This window comes from Neofelis nebulosa, chromosome 7 (assembly GCF_028018385.1).
Source record: "Neofelis nebulosa isolate mNeoNeb1 chromosome 7, mNeoNeb1.pri, whole genome shotgun sequence".
Classification (NCBI taxonomy): domain Eukaryota; kingdom Metazoa; phylum Chordata; class Mammalia; order Carnivora; family Felidae; genus Neofelis; species Neofelis nebulosa.
Window position 1 is genome coordinate 82,019,669 of NC_080788.1, and position 13,545 is coordinate 82,033,213.

General features: G+C 40.4%; 1 protein-coding gene across 8 annotated transcripts in view; it reads right to left on the reverse strand.

The window, feature by feature from the left end:
- Positions 1-9,604, reverse strand: part of HEATR5A (HEAT repeat containing 5A) — a 121,256-nt gene extending 111,652 nt beyond the window's left edge. For 6 of the 8 annotated variants that reach the window (XM_058738745.1, XM_058738744.1, XM_058738742.1 and 3 more), the window contains exon 1: positions 9,480-9,604. The gene's annotated coding sequence lies outside the window, so the exon portion shown is untranslated. Of the gene's footprint in view, positions 1-9,151; positions 9,266-9,479 lie in introns of those variants that run through there. The other 2 variants (XM_058738739.1, XM_058738740.1) reach the window with 2 other exon arrangements.
- Between the last annotated feature and the right edge of the window lie 3,941 nt (positions 9,605-13,545).

Below are 13,545 nucleotides of genomic sequence, written 5' to 3' on the forward strand. Positions count from 1 at the left end.
GGAAACATACATAAATCTTAAAATCCAAACTTTTCCAAAAAACACAAAGCAAAACAGTAATTAGCATTACTCTAGAAAGAAGGTGGCTCATTCTATTCTGACCTAAATTAAGATTCTCTTTGACCTGTGATTCTGGCTTTGCAAAATTATAGGTTACAAAATAGCAACTCACAAGTTACAGAGCATGCTTACAATGTTGCCAGAGGGAGGCTGGTAAAGAAAAATGGAGGTCTTTTTGTAATCCTACTTTAAATATCTCTAGGCGTAGTCCTAAAGTTAGTTTGCTGACACAATGAACCACTGCACTTCACTGGTTTTAGGCTAAAATGGATACTGAAGAAAATCTTTTGTAATTTTAGACTTCTTTAATACAGTTTTATCTTCATTATTTTTAAATCTTGTATTTATTCCATCTTTGAATGAAATACTTTGCTTCTTTCTAAATAAACTCAGTATTTTAAAATTCAGCTTAAAACAAAAATCACTTCCAGACTTCAAGCTGCATTACAAAGCTGTAATCATCAAGACAGTATGGTACTGGCACAAAGACAGATACTCAGATTAATGGAACAGAATATGGACCCACTGATGTATGGCCAACTAATCTTTGACAAAGCAGGAAAGAATATCCAATGGAATAAAGACAGTCTCTTCTGCAAGTGGTGCTGGGAAACTGGAAAACAACATGCAGAAAAATGAACCTGGACCATTTCTTGCACCATACACAAAAATAAACTCAAAATGGATGAAAGACCTAAATGTAAGAAGCCATCAAAATCCTCGAGAAGGCAGGCAAAAACCTCTTTGACCTTGGTAGCAACAACTTCTTACTCAACATGTCTCCAGAGGCAAGGGAAACAAAAGCAAAAATGAACTATTGGGACCTCATCAAAATAAAAAGCTTCTGCACGGCAAAGGAAACAATCAGCAAAACTAAAAGGCAACCAATGGTATGGGAAAAGATATTTGCAAACAACACATCAGATAAAGGGTTAGTATCCAAAATCTAAAAAGAATTTATCAAACTCAACACCCAAAAAACAAATAATCCAGGGAAGAAATGGGCAAAAGACAAGAATAGATACTTCTCCAAAGAAGACATCCAGATGGTCAACAGACACATAAAAAATGCTCAACATCACTCATTATCCGGGAAATACAAATCAAAACCACAATGAGATACCACCTCACACCTGTCAGAATGGCTAACATGAACAACTCAGGCAACAACAGATGTTGGTGAGGATGCTTTTTTGCACTGCTGGTGGGAATGCAAACTGGTGCAGCCACTCTGGAAAACAGTATGGAGGTTCTTCAAAAAATTAAAAATAGAACTACCCTATAACCCAGCAATTGCACTACTAGGTATTTATCCAAGGGATACAGGTATGCTGTTTCAAAGGGGCACACGCACCCCAATGTTTATAGCAGCACTATCAACAACGGCCAAAGTATGGAATGAGCCCAAGTGTCCATCGATGGATGAATGGATAAAGAAGATGTGGTATACATATACTATGGAGTATTACTCGGCAATCAAAAAGAATAAAATGTTTCCATTTGCAACTACATGGATGGAACTAGAGGGTATTATGCTAAGTGGAATTAGTCAGAGAAAGACAAATATCATATGATTTCATTCATATGAGGACTTTAAGACACAGAACAGATGAACACAAGTGAAGGGAAGCAAAAATAATATAACAACAGGGAGGGGGACAAAACATAAGAGACTCTTAAATATGAGTATGGGCTAAATGGGTAAGGGGCATTAAAGAGTCTATTCCTGAAATCATGGTTGCACTATATGCTAACTAACTTGGATGTAAATTAAAAAAAAAAAAATACAGTATTTTTTTAAAAAAAGTATTTCTGGGGCGCCTGGGTGGCGCAGTCGGTTAAGCGTCCGACTTCAGCCAGGTCACGATCTCGCGGTCCGTGAGTTCGAGCCCCGCGTCAGGCTCTGGGCTGATGGCTCGGAGCCTGGAGCCTGTTTCCGATTCTGTGTCTCCCTCTCTCTCTGCCCCTCCCCGTTCATGCTCTGTCTCTCTCTGTCCCAAAAATAAATAAAAAATGTTGAAAAAAAAAATTTTTTTAAAAATAAAAAAAGTATTTCTCCTTTAAAGAAATAAAAACTGGACCTCTTTCAAAAAAAAAATCATTTCCTTAGGAAACTTTTAATGATTAATTCTCCTATTCTTTTACTGCTTCCTCTCAGTATAGCACTTTTTCCATTATATTTATGGTTCTTAAAATATATTTGGCTTCTGCAGCTATCACTTAGATGGCAAGATTCTTCTGGTGTTTTTCCAAATCATGATCCAAAAATCTTAACCATAATTACTAGATCAGTAGCATTATGGATAATGTTCTCTATCTCCAAATTTTTAGAGATTTTAAAACTTTTTAATTGAAATTCTTAATAACCAATAAATAAACTAAATTTCTGTTATAGATTACTAACTTTTAAAATTCACAATACTACTTGTTAGCATCATCTTGGTACTGTCACAAATGAGGAGGACACATGCATAAGCCTGCTGTTGTAGTTCCTGGCTATGTCTTTCATCTTCCTAAGAGACTCCCAAATCACAAAATGACAATGATAGCTATTATTCATTGAGCTAGCAACTTTTTAAGTGCTTAATTTACACCATCTCTAATCACCACAAGGAAGAAAGCAAGGAAGGTATTATTGGTCCCCATTTTATGGATAAAGAAATTATTAAGATGTCAGTAAATAGAACTGAGAGAATAAACCCAGGTCTGTTTGGCAACAAAGCTCATTCTCTTTCCTCAATGCCAGGAAGCCTTTCCACGGGGGGGGGGGGGGGGGGGGGGAGGAAAAACAGTGTTTTTACACGAAGATGTAAGAAAGAAAATGTGCAGAACAAATGGCAGGGGGACGGGGCAAGATCATTACTTTACATTTGGACTCCTCCACCTATTTCCCCCTACATCTTTCAGTAAATCACAAAATCAGTTTCATCTCCTACTTCCTCCAAGGATAAGGGGTCCAAACAATTAAAAAAGGGAGTGTTGGGAAAATAGCAAGGGGGGATACAGGAGGAGATAGGTAAATTGTTAAAATTAAAGGCAACTAAGCATGTCAGAATAGCAGACCTATAATAATGCAGACTAGTGGCTCATGACTCTAACTGCTTTAAAGAAAATACCAAACCTGGGAGCCTGGGTCGCTCAGTCAGTAAAGCATCTGACTCTTGATTTCAGCTCAGATCATGATCTCACGGCTGGTGAGTTTGAGCCCCGCTTCAGGCTCTGGGCTGACAGTGCAGGGCCTGCTTGGGATCCTCTCTCTCCCCATCTCTCTCTGCCTCTCCCGTGCTTATGTTCTTTCTCAAAAATAAATAAATACACTTAACAAAACAAAACAAAACAAAACCCAAGCCTAAAACAAATGAATCAGAATCTCTAAAGGCTGGGGTGCTGTAATAAATGGATTTTTCATTTAACTGCCACCATAAAATATCTACTAGCACTACTAATTTACAGATAAGAATACTGAGGCTAGATTACAATAAGGAGGATTTTATTTTATTTTATTAATTTTTCTTAAGGTTTATTCAATTTTGAGAGACATAGACAGAATGTGAGCAGGGGAAGGGCAGAGAGAGGGAGACACAGAATCTGAAGCAGGCTCCAGGTTCTGAGCTGTCAGCACAGAGCCCGACTTGCGGCTCAAATCCACGACTGTGAGATCATGACCTGGGCTGAAGGTGGATGCTCAACCAACTGAGCCCAGTCAAGATGGCTCAGTCAAGATCACGCGACTCTTGATCTTGGGGTCATGAGTTCGAGCCCCATGTTGGGGGCAATATTTACTTTAAAAAAATTGTAATTATGAAAACTACAAGTATAGAAGCTTACACATTAAGAGAGGGTCCAAGAGGTAAAGCAATGTTTCCTAAAGTATTCTGTAGAACAGTAACGCCAAAGGATGAGGCTAAGTGTTGTGTGTCTGGGGGCAGGGGGGTCCAAAAACTAAATTCTTTTGGGAAATGCCACATTGGCACTTTTCTTTCCGACAGAGAGTCTCCATAGGTGTAATATGGTAATATGTACTATATACTGCCAGGAGGGCATACATACATAGCATTTGATATTTTAATTACAGACCTCTCCCCAGACTACCTCTTTCTCTTTTTTTTGGCCCCAGCTGGGAATGTTGTGAATCTAGTATTCTATAGAACACAATCTTTGAAACACTAATCATTAAATACTATAAAGCAAGAAATTTAAATATTCCTTTGTGTTCCTAAATCATTCCTTTGTATGATAGGATTTTTATTAGAAAACTATATAACAAGTCAATGTCACACCTACTTAAAAGTGGCCATTTCTTTTTTTTTTTTTTTTTAATGTTTATGTATTTATTTTGAGAGAGAAAAAGAGAGAGTGCTAGCTGGGTGGTGGCAGGAAGAGAAGGAGAGAGAGAATCCCAAGCAGGCTTGAGCTGTCAGCACAGAGCAGGATGCAGGACTCTACCTCATGAACTGCGAGATCATGAGCTGAGCCAAAATCAAGTTGGACGCTTAACTGACTGAGCCACCCAGGCACCCCAAAAGTGGCCATTTCTGATTAATATTTTGAAGTATCTAACATTACATATTCTAAATATAAATAGACTCTTCTCTTATCTACTTCTGGATTATGAATAAAGGGAGAAAAGATACTTTTAATTAACCTAGTATATTAATTCACATAAAAATGTATGTTACTCATATTTATAATTAAGTTTCACATCACACTCCTTCCAAGCTGAAGATGGTTTGCTGCCCCATGAATTTTTTTTTTTTTTTTTTTTTGGAATTCTGAATATAAATTCTCATAAAAACTTAATCCATGTTTCTTGCCATATCACAAAAGGCTAACTTGTAACATGCCCATTCACAGCACTATCTTGTTTTAATATATAATGAAAATACATCAAGCATAGCAAGATTCCAAGAGTGTTTCCTGCAAACTGGCTAGGAATGAGGAGAATGCTGCTATTGCTGCATACTACAAGCCAACAAGAATGGCAGATACATGCAGCTCCAGGAACCAATGGAGAACACATCCTATGAGATAGAGCAGTTAGGATGACAGAGGAAAGACACAGGAGTTACAGGGAATGTATAAACTGGCATAAGGGGTGCCACAAGTGGGGATGAGGCATACTTTGCTTTCCTCCTCTATTTTTCTGAAGTGCTGCAGATTACTACTGTTCGGGATGAGAACAACGACAGAAACTGAATTCAGTGAGGGAGATTGCCAATGGGGGCCTTACTGAAGAAGTACTGCTGGCTCTGGCAACTCTGCCTCCAGATTACAAAAGAGAAACCCTTAAAGGATAAAGGAAGTATTGTGGGGGAGGGAGGGGGTAACTGAGCAGGAGGGACCAGCTCTAAGACAGTGAATGGAAAAGGAACTAACATTTTTTGACAATTTACTTACTAGAAAATTTTAATCCTCATAACACTGAAACTTAGATATTATTATCCTCATTTTACAGATGGTGGTAACAAGAAATGTGTCCAAGGTCAAGACGTTATTTAAGTGGAATAAGATAATGCCTACACCTGTCTGATTTCAGTGTCCATGTTCCTTCAACTACTTCATACAGCCGCTGCATAAAGTCTCTCTAATCGCTATTACTGACAGTTACTGCCATACCAACTCAAGCATCTAATCATTACAACTTTGTTGCTCTTTTTTATCACTTCGTTCTCCTCTTACGTCTTTAGTACTTTGAGGCTTTATGTTAAAGTGTGAGGTCTTCTACAGACATCAACTTTAAAAGGGCTCTTCTCATCTAGATGTAAATCAATAAGTACCAACAGTGTTAGTTTAGTCTTTGGATATTCTTGACAATTATCACTTTGTTCCACAGACCAACTCTTCCATCTCCCCCTGGGAAGACAGATTCCATTCTGGACACTGAGGAGTGACACATGGTAGATTTTAAGGTACAAAACTTATTCTTATCTCCCACGTCACTCATCTGAAAATAACTATCTAATCAATCCCACTACATGGTACCTCACTGAGACTCGAGTAACAAGAAAACAAAGTTTTGTGTGTATGTGTGTGTGTGTAAAGGATATACAGTAAATAATTGTTTCAAAGATCATGAACTTTACTGACCAAAGTCTCTTGGTCCCTCACAGCTTACTCATTTCAGTTTAGACATGACTTATCTGGATTCTAGCTAGGCTGGAATAGAGCACCATATTAAAAGTAAAGAAGCAAAGTCATTGAGATCAGGAAGAAGTCAAAACAGACTAACAGTGATGGAAGTGACCAAAATACTATGTGATAAAGTATAGACATTTTAAAAAGCAGGGCAACACGAGACTACTAAGTACAAGAGCAAAGTGTGTGCAAGATGCCATTCATTATTTCTCTAGCTCAGTTGAGGCCAGGAATCCTTGACCAATTTTCCAAAAAACCCTATCCTTGTATTTACTGCTCATGCAATCCGTCACCTAGGACTTCTTGGGTTTAGCCATTAGACCCTGCCTGCCTTAGAGTCCCCTGTTTCCCCTCTGCAAACTGTTTGTGGCTCTCACATCAAAGTTAGCATTCACAGAATCACCCTTAATCCACACTATGGTCTGATACCTTGGCTTTTCCTCATGGCTCCCCACTTCTAATTCACAACATAACTTACAGAATACCCAGCCTAGAATTTAGCTACATTTCAGAACTTCTTGGAGCCTTACTGGAGGGATTTTATTGGCAGACACTGCTTCTTACCCCATGCCAGATGCTCAGCTAAGCTCTTAACTTTACAAGTACATCTCCCTGGAACAACTCCATTATTACTCTGCCTTCTGACAGCTATCCTCATGGCCCCACCCAAGTAATATAGTGAACATACTATTACCTCTAACTCCCCAAGAGAGTCTGGGGCAGCACTCCATCAATCAAACTCACTGATATTTGTGCAGCAAAAGATAAAACATACCCACACAAGGTGGGATTAAATAATTACTGTATTTAATAATGTTAAATACAAAGTAATGTTATATTTTGCTGCCAAATGAGTTAAGAAAAAAACTTTCCAGAGCCTTTTAGACACTGGAATTAAGATTTTGTACATGTATGTTTTTCTTTCTTTTTTTTTTTTCAGATCTCCTCCTAAAATATTTCAAATAATTTTGTTTCTGATGTTTCATAGGTAATCAACTTTCTGATAATTTTACTTAAATAAAAAATGTAGTGGAAAAGTGAGGAATATTTTGCATATATACACGAAAACATGCATATGTTCATCAGAAACACACACAACAGAAAGGATATAATATAGGATATAAATAGATGCTGTTGTATATTTACCCACAAAGAAGCATTATCTGGGCAGTAAGTACAACTAGTTACTGAAAAAGTACATACATAAAACATTTTACTTATTGAAATTAGAGCCATACTACAGTTTTAAGATTAGTGAAAGTGTATGCTCAGCTTCAAATATTTAGAATTATCACCCTGTATAAGTTTTCCCTCCTCCGTGTCACATACATGGCTCCAATTTCTGAGGCAGGTATCATAAACATAGGGCTTTAATAATGCTACTTTATGCTACTTTTCTAGAAATAATCATTTTGTTACTATTTTTAAAAAAAGAGGACAGGACCCCTGGCTGGCTCAGTGGGTAGAGCATATGACTCTTGATCTTGGGATTTTAAATTTGAGCTCCACAAATTGAGATTACTTAAAAACAAAATCTAAAAAAAAAAAAACAAAACAAAACCCAAGCATTCATGACTCATGATAGATGATCCTAAAAAGCATTGTTTTGTTTTGAAATGCAGAGATCATTAAACTAGTTTTCCAGGATTTAGAATAAAAGAATTTTAGAACAGTAAGAGGCCTAAACAAATCCAGTTTAATCTTTATTCTATTCATAAGATAATTAAGAAAGGCTCATAAAAGTTATAAATGGTCTCAATCCCCTTTCTGAAGTAAAGTGGGATGGAAAGCAGATACACTGCTTAAAAGTCCTTAAATTTTTTCCTTTGAGAATGTACTCATTATTTGCATAATTTTTAAAAATGTTAAGGTACTCTGGAGTATGTATTTCCTCTCATTAAAGGCAGATGCAATGATACACAAAGAGAAAGGAAGAGAAAAGTGACCTAAGACCCACAAATTGTAGTGGAGGAGCTTAACCTAAATGCAGGTATCCTTTCAGGACAGAAGTCTTTTCCTATATTATAGTTAACTATATAAAATAACTGCATTCTAAGACAAATCCAACCTCCCATACTTTTTTCCAAAGGTCACTGTTCCTATGTTATAAACCCTGCCTGCTTCCCCATTAAAGAAAAGAAAATCGATGGCATTAAAATGCGTCTTACATCTAAAATCACTTTGTCAAAGAAACGCTTTCTAAAACATTTAGAAAATGAAACAAGATAAGTCTTCTCTCCCCACCCACCTAATGCTCAGCTCTAAGTAGATTTCTGCTCTCCTTGCACTTTAACCTCGCTAGCTTATCTTCCCCAAAAGTCCTGAACAGAACTTGTGGGCACATCTCCCCCCCCCTCCACCCCCTTCAGCGTCTCCTCCAGGCTGTGAGTTCCTGCAGGGTGCCAAGCCTACACATAAAAGATGCTGAATATTTGAATAAATGAACGTACATAAAAATAAGGTATAATTATGATCTTTAATGAAGGAGCTCCGATCACTGGACTCCTATTACAGGACTTGAAAGTTACGAAAATCATCTTAACAGCCAGAGGTACATTTATCGTCATTAGTCAGCACCGTAAAGTACTTAATGAAGTTTCTAAACACTTTTGTAATCACTTGAAATGACGTTTAGCGGGCCGAAGAGTACGGTAAAAAGAAACGTCTCCTCACACGATACAAATGCTACCCCAGCAAAGACAGTCTTTCCTCGCGAGAAGGACTGGAAAAAGTTCTCGCGTAGAAGGGGTACGCTTCTGGAAACCCGCCTTGAGGGCGAGGCGCGGGTGCTCGGAGGACCTCGCCCAAAGCCCGGCTTGGGGCCACGCTGCTGACCGACCTGGGGCGCAGCAGGCGCGCCACTTGGGCGGGTCCGGCCCGGCGGGCTCCGACCTTCCGACCTTCCCCGCACGCCCGGAGTCTCGGGCTCCCGCCGGCGGGCGGAGTCCACGCCTACCTGTTGTGCTTGGATAAAACCAGACTTTCCCGGAGCCGGGGGAGAGGACGGACCGCACTGGCCATTCAGCCGTCCTGGCGCCCCACTCCAGTCCCTCCTCGGCGGGCTCCGGCCCCGTCAGCCACGACAGCGAATCCCCCCACCCATGCCCACGCCCAGGGTCCCGGCTTCCGTCACCACTTGGCAGCCGCGACCACCCCGGGGACCCCCAAGCCTCTCAACTCCCAGTGCAGGCCCGGGTGTGATATCCCTCCCAGTGGGCAGGCAGCCCGGGCACCGCCCCCTCGCGTCCGCAGCGCCTCCACTCGCAGAATCCCGGACAGCTCACCTTCGGGGCTCCCCCACGACTCAGCGCCCGTCCCAGTCCTGCCACGTTACCGGCTCCACAGCGCAGCAGGACAGCGCCGGGACTTGCCGGCGGCGGCGACTGCGAGACAGTGCGGCGGGACGGGCGCGCGCGGGGCGGAGCCGGAAAGCTCGGATCCGCGAGCACGGCCGGAGCCAGCGATTGGGAGCGCGCCCTGCGCCGCGCCGCTGATCCTAGGCCCCATCAGCCGACTGCCGAGCCATCGAACGCCCACTTTGGCAAGCGTGACTGCTCCACCGCCGAAAGAGCGATGGGGAGGCGGGGTGGGTGCTGCCCAAGTCGAGGCCAGGGCAGTAGCTTTGCAGTCGGGAGATTTGGGCCACAAGTATTTCTGTCTGTTGTTATCGCCAGCCAGAATCCCTAAGGGTGGCACTGGGGCATCTGAAGGCTAAGACACTGGAGCCTGCAGAAATTCAGGAAGGAGAGTACTGTGGGTGTGGATGGTGTTGTGTTAGACATGGAAGAGACCTTACGGAGCCTTGTAGCCCTACTCCTGCTTTTATAACCTGAGACTCTGGGGCCTGACAAAGCGTCTTACTCAAGGTCACAACCCGAGTCAGTGGCGGAATTGGGACTGACAGCTACCTGGCTCCAAGTCAAGTGCGGTTTTTCCAGTATACTCAGCGTTTTGAATATAATTTTCAGTTTTTATTTTGAAACAAGTCTCAAGCTTACAATAATGTTGCAAGTATGGGACAAAGAATATTTTGTCCTGAACCATTTGGGATTTAAGTTGCTGACATGATGCTAAATACTAAATACTTCAGTGTGTGTGTCTTATTAATAAGCACCCTCAACTACACAATCACAATCTATCATAATCAAAACACTTATAGGATACATTGTTTGGCCAATTGTCCCAGTAATTTTCTTTATGGTAAAAGTATTCAGTTCAGAATCAAGCACTGTGTTTACTTGTCACGTATCTTTAGTTAACTTCAATATGGAAAACTTCCTCAGTTTTTCCTTGACTTTCATGTCCTTGACACTTTTGAAGATTCCTGGCCAATGATCTTATACAATGGCTTTCACTTTTCATCCGTCTGATGTTTATTTATGATTAAAATCAGGGTAAATGTCTTTGACAGGACTGTCACAGAAGTAACACTCTGTTTTTCTCATTGTGTGGTTGGATGCTTGGTTCCTCACCCTGTTTTGAAAGCATAAGCAGAACTATAGTTGTATTAGTTGCATTATTAACTTAGCTGCACATACTGTTTTGTTTCCTACTTATGTTTTATGTACCTCTTATCAATCATTAATTTTGGCTTTTCCACTCCTACTGCCTGTTTACCCACTGACTGTAGAAACCTAATGGGGACTCGACAATAACATTTGTCTTGAAATTATCTGACATACCAGATCTTACCAGGTCTCAAATGGCGCCCATTGTCCAGAAGAATGCATATGTCCAGATTGTTTCAAGCTCCCCTCCCTTCAAGGTGTCAAGAAATCCTTCACCCTCCTCTCATGTATTCACCTGCTTCCCCAAACATATATAAACTGTCTCTAAGCTAAACAGGACACAGCAACATTGGGATTAATCCTCTGCCTTCTCCTTGGGCTGCCTTCTGATAGTAAAGCTTTCTTTGCTTCCAAACTGGTGCCTAGTGGCACCAGGCTGGCTCAGTTGGAAAAGCATGGTACTCTTGATCTTGGGGTTGGAAGATTGAGTCCCACGTTGGGTGTAGAGATTAAATTAAAATTTAAATTAAAATTTAAATTAAAATTAAAATTAAAAAAAAAAAAAAAAACAACTAGTGTCCAAGACATTGGCTTACTGCAAATCAGGTGCACACACAAATTTGAGTTTGGTAATGTTGCATCCTGTCAAGCGGCATATTTTAATTAGTCACATTATTGATGTTTATTTTAATAAAGCAGTATCTTCCAGGTTTCTCCACTACAAAGTTATTTTTTTTCCTCTTTGTAATTAATAAGTATTTGGGGGTGGAGATTCTTTGAAATTATATATTTTCTCATCAAAATTTTAATTTATTTTTGTCACTGTAGATTCAGAGTTTCCTATTAAATGGGTTATAAAATGTTTCTATCATTATTTATTTTGATGTTCAAATTGTCCCAAGTTTGGTCAGGGGGAGCCCCATTCATGCTGGCTTCTATGTCTTTGTGTGTTTTAAATTCTTTTGCAATATTTTATTGTAAAATATTTTTAAAATGCAGAAAATTTCAAAGAGTTTTATATACCCATATACCCACCAACCATATTCTACATTAATATTTTACTATTCTGCACCTATTATTCTTTGAGCACTCCCTTATTTTCTGGCACAATAAGCTGTTCTAGGCTTTTTTTGCCCCAACCCTGGATGCAGCCATTTATCGAGGAGTCCTGGCTCCTTTTAGTGGACAATGGTATTTAGAAGCACTAGGTGTGCTCACTGCTCTTGGGGTATCACTGCTTAGGCTGTCTTCATGGATGCAGCTAGGGAATGTTTATACATTCCTACAGTCCATCTATATATGTATCTATATATGTATACTCACACTCATTTATAGCTATATATCTTTGACTAACAATATATTTTGAAAAACCATATGTTCACAGTAATACCTCCAATCCAGCATCACACAGTTTATTCCAGTTTTCTCTCACATTTGTAACTCCTTTCTCCTACAGAGAGAGACCTGGATCCTATTATCCTTGAGATATTTACTTGTTTGAATACCTCCTCTATATTTAAGCAATCACCCATAGCTGCCATCTCCCCCTTTGGAGGATGCTGCCCTTACCCCACTATGATTCTGAAACTCCTGAATTAGCCACTGCAAGCCCCCCTACTTTCTCTTTTCCTTACCCCTGCTCTTAAACCCTGTGCCAGTGCCCAGTCCATAAGCCCTCACCACTCTGCTCAGGCTCTACTCCTTGCCAAGCATTCCCCTAGGCATCCTTTTCCATTCACTTGATACATATAGACACACACACACACACACACACACACACACACACACACACATATTCTGGGTACTGGGTACTGTAAATTATCCTGAGAAAGTTACAAAAGTATTATAGATCCTAAAGGAGAGAGTAATTACTATGAAGTCCAGTTAGGAGGCTCATGAAGGGTTTAAAGAAAAAGATGTCATTTAAAATGGGCTATGGAGGGGCGCCTGGGTGGCGCAGTCGGTTAAGCGTCCGACTTCAGCCAGGTCACGATCTCGCGGTCCGTGAGTTCGAGCCCCGCGTCAGGCTCTGGGCTGATGGCTCAGAGCCGGGAGCCTGTTTCCGATTCTGTGTCTCCCTCTCTCTCTGCCCCTCCCCCGTTCATGCTCTGTCTCTCTCTGTCCCAAAAATAAATAAAAAACGTTGAAAAAAAATTTTTAAAAATAAAAATAAAAAAATAAAATGGGCTATGGAATGCCTGGGTGGCTCAGTTGGTTAAGTGACCAACTCTTGATTTTGGCTCAGGTCATGATCTCATGGTTTGTGGGTTTAAGCCCCACATCAGGTTCTGTGCTGACAGTGTGGAGACTGATTGGGATTCTCTCTCTCTCCCCCTCTCTCTGCTCCTCCCCCAAATAAATAAACTTTAAAAAAATCTTTTTAAAATCTTTTTCAACATTACTCATTCTGAGAGATAGAGAGAGACAGAGTGTGAGTGGGGGAGGGGCAGAGAGTAAGGGAGACACAGAATCTGAAGCAGGCTCCAGGCTGAGTTGTCAGCACTGAGCCTGATGCAGGGCTGGAACTCACAGACTGCGAGATCATGACCTGAGTCAAAGTTGGGCACTTAACCAACTGAGCCACCCAAGTGTCCCTAAAGAAATTTTCTTTAATGGGCTTTGAAGGATGCATAAGAATGAATGAGTAAAATGTATGGAAAAAATCCTGGAAAATAATTTGAGCCTAAAGCAGAGAAAGTAATTCATTTTAACTGAATATGTGGTACAAAAATAACACTAGAATTTTAGAGCTGGAAGGGATATTATGTATCATTGAGTCCAACTACTAGTTTTACAGAGGATTAAAAGATGATTCAGAATTTACAGCTTCAATGATTAAGAG